Below are 4,660 nucleotides of genomic sequence, written 5' to 3'. Positions count from 1 at the left end.
TGAACCAAAACATCACTGAACCGAAACATCACTGAACTAAAACATCACTAAACTAAAATTTTACTAAGCTGAAACCTTACTCAACTAAAATATTACTGAATTGAAACATCATTGAACTGAAACATTACCGAATTGAAACATTACTAAACTGAAATATTACTAAACTAAAATATTACTGAACTAAAACATTAAAACATCAATGAACTGAAATATTATTGAATTGAAACATCACTAAACTGAAACATCACTGAACTGAAATATCACTGAACTGAAATATTATAAAACCGAAACATCACTAAATTGAAACATTACTGAACTAAAAGATTACTAAACCGAAACATTACTGAACTGAAACATCACTGAACAGAAACATTATTGAACTAAAATATTACTGAACTAAAACATCACTGAACTGAAATATTGTTGAACTGAAAAATCACTCAACTGAAACATCGCTGAACTGAAATATTACTGAACTGAAACATCACTAAACTGAAATAGTACTGAACTGAAACATCACTTAACTGAAACATTACTGAACTCAAAGATTACTAAACTAAAACATTACTGAACTAAAACATTACTAAACTCAAATATTACTGAACTTAAATATTACTGACTTCAAACATAACTAAACTCAAACATCACTCAACTGAAACATTACTGAACTGAAATATTACTAAACTGAAACATTACTGAACTAAAACATCACTAAATTGAAACATTACTGAACTGAAATATTACTGAACTAAAACATCACTGAACTGAAATATTACTGAACTGAAACATCACTGAACTGAAACATTACTGAACTAAAAGATTACTAAACTGAAACATTACTGAACTGAAACATTACTAAACTCAAATATTACTGAACTAAAATATTACTGAACTCAAACATAGCTGAACTCAAACATCACTCAACTGAAACATTACTGAACTGAAACATTATTAAACTGAAATATTACTAAACTGAAACATCATTCAACTGAAACATTAATGAACTGAAACATTACTGAACTGAACGTTACTAAACTGAAACATCACTGAATTGAAATATTACGAAACTGAAACGTTAATGAACTAAAACATCACTGAATTGAAATATTACTAAACTGAAATATCACTTAACTGAAATATTACTGAACTGAAACATTACTGAACTGAAACTCCACTGAACTGAAACACCACAGAAGTGAAATATTACTAAACTGGAACATTACTAAACTGAAACATTACTGAAGTGAAACATCACGAAACTGAAACATCATAAAACTGAAACATCACTGAACTGAAACATCATTGAACTGAAACATCACTTAACTGAAACATCACTGAACTAAAATATTACTAAACTGAAACATTACTCAACCGAAACATTACTGAACTGAAACATCGCTGAACTGAAACGTCACTGAATTGAAACATTACTAAATTGAAACATTACCGAACTGAAATATTACTAAACTGAAACATCACTAAACTAAAATATAACTAAACTGAAAGATTAGTCAACTAAAACATAACTGAACTGAAACATCACTAAAATGATATATTGCTCAACTGAAACATCACTAAATTGAAACATTACTGAAATTGAACATTACTAAACTAAAACATTACTGAACTGAAACATTGCTGAACTCAAACATTACTGAATTGAAACATTACTAAACTGAAACAGTACTAAATTGAATCATCAGTCAACTGAAACATTACTAAACTGAAACATCACTCAACTAAAATATTACTGAACTAAAACATTACCGAACTAAAACATTAATGAACTCAAACATTACTGAACTCAAACATCACTGAACTTAAACATTACTGAATTGAAACATTACTGAACTAAAATATTACTGAACTAAAACATCACTCAACTAAAACATCACTCAACTGAAATATTACTAAACTGAAACATTACTGAACTCCTACACCACTGAACGGAAAAATTACTGAACTGAAACATCACTAAACTAAAATATTACTAAACTAAATCATTACTGAAATGAAACACCACTCAACTGAAATATTACTGAACTAAAACATCATTGAACTGAAATATTACTGAACCGAAACATCACTAAAATGAAACATCACTAAACTGAAACATCACTCAAATGAAATATTACTGAACTGAAATATTACTGAACTGAAACATTACTAAACTGAAACATCACTGAACTGAAACATCACTAAATTGAAATATTATTAAACTGAATATCACTCAACCGAAACATCACTGAACCAAAACATAATTGAACTGAAACATCACAAAATTGAAACATTACTCAACTCAAACATTACTCCACTTAAACATTCTGAACTGAAATATTAACGTAAAGTAACGTGACATAGCGTAATGTAACGTAACGTAAAGTAGCATAACATAATGTAACGTAGCATAACGTATGTAGCTTAACATAACGTAATGTAACGTAACGTAACGTAATGTAACGTAACACAATATAACATAACATAACGTAACGTAACGTAACGCAACGTAACGTAACGTAACGTAACGTAACGTAACGTAACGTAACGTAACGTAACGTAACGTAACTTCATAGAACATAACGTAACTTCACATAACGTAACGTAACGTAACGTGATGTAACGTGACGTAACGTGATGTAACGTTACGTAACGTGATGTAACGTGACGTAACGTAACGTAACATGACTTAACGTAACGTGATGTAACGTAACGTGACATAACGTAACGTGACGTAACGTAACGTAACGTGACATAACGTAATGTTACGTAATAAATACAAGATCAATTTATAAATCTTTAGAATTGTAAGCTCAATCTATAAATCGTTACGATTGTAAACTCAATTTAAAAATCCTTAGCTTTTTTATTTCTTTAAGCTTTCATTTATCTATAAATAGTAATTGAGCTTACAATCCCTAACGTAACGTAATGTAACCTAACATAACGTAACGTAACATAATATAATGTAACATTACCTAAACAATCATTGAGCTTACAATCCCTAATATAACATAACATAACATAACGTAATATAATGTAACGTAAATTAACACAACTTAATGTAATGTAACCTAAATTAGCACAACTTATCGTAACGTAACTTAACATAATATAACTTATAATAACTTAACTAAACTTAACGTAATACAACTTAGCACAACTTAACGTAACGTAACTTAGTGTAATGTAACGAAACGTAAATAAGCTCAACTTAACGTAACGTAACCTAAATTAGCGTAACTTAACATAATGTAAGTTAACCAAACTTAACATAATACAACTTGGCGTAAGTTAACGTAATGTAACTAAATTGTAAAAAGATTTAATGTAAGCTCAATTTATAAATCCTTAGGAATGTAAGCTCAATTTATAAATCTTTAGAATTGTAAGCTCAATTTGTAAATCATTAGAATTGTAAGCTCAATTTGTAAATCCTTAAATTTTTTTATTTCTTTAAGCTTTCATTTATTTATAAACAATCATTTAGCTTACAATCCTTAATATAACGTAACGTAATAAATATAAGCTCAATTTATAAATTTTTAGGATTGTAAGCTCAATCTAAATCCTTAGGATTGTAAGCTTTCATTTATTTATAAACAATCATTGAACTTAAGTTACCTAACGTAATGTAACTTAACGTCACGTAACTTTACGCGACGTTAATAAATACAAGCTCAATTTATAAATCTTTAGTATTGTATGCTCAATTTATAAATCCTTAAGGTTATTAGCTCAATTTGTAAATTCCTAGTATTGTAAGCTCAATTTATAAATCTTTAAAATTGTAAGCTCAATTTGTAAATTCTTAGTTTTTTTATTTCTTTAAACTTTCTTTTATTTATAAACAATCATTAAGCTGACAATCTCTAATGTAACGTAATGTAAAATATAACCTCAATTTATAAATCCTTAGAATTGTAAACTCAATTTATGAACTCTTAGGATTGTAAGCTCAATTTGTAAATCCATAGGATTGGATGCTCAATTTGTAAATCCTTAGGTTTTTTATTTCTTTAAGCTTTCCTTTATTTATAAACAATCATTAAGCTTACATGTCTAGGATTCATATATTCTGATGCCACATTAATGATAATAATAAATGTATAATGTCATTCATTTAGATGCCGTATTAAATATTACTCCCTCTATGCAATTGATTTATATTCTCGCACATACGTAATGTAATGTAATGTAACATAAAGTAACGTAAAAAATATAAACTCAATTTATTAATGATTTTCAAATCTGATATTTTACATTTTAATAATTTTAGAATAGTACTATTTGAATAGAAAATTCTTATGGATAGAATAGAGAGAAAATAATTTGACCGTACATAAATATTTGTGTAGATGAAATATAATTAATAGGTTTGTATCTCTTTTTCTTCATTTTCACTATTTCCAAAAGATTTTATGTGTTTCTCTTAACGATGGCATTAAATCCAAATCATTGGAAACAAAGTTGTTTTGGTTCCTTTTTTGTTCATCAATTTTTCATTTTTCATTTTATTATTTAAAACACAAAACAATTTTTATGGTTCTTTACTATAATTTTATAATTTTATGGTTTTAGTAAATTTTCATCATATTATTATGATTCCAAATTTTAACATTTAATTTTATTTAGAAACTTTGATATATTTGTAAGTTGAAAT

This window comes from Euphorbia lathyris, chromosome 5 (genome assembly GCF_963576675.1).
Source record: "Euphorbia lathyris chromosome 5, ddEupLath1.1, whole genome shotgun sequence".
In the NCBI taxonomy this organism is placed as follows: domain Eukaryota; kingdom Viridiplantae; phylum Streptophyta; class Magnoliopsida; order Malpighiales; family Euphorbiaceae; genus Euphorbia; species Euphorbia lathyris.
This window is presented reverse-complemented; position numbering follows the sequence as displayed.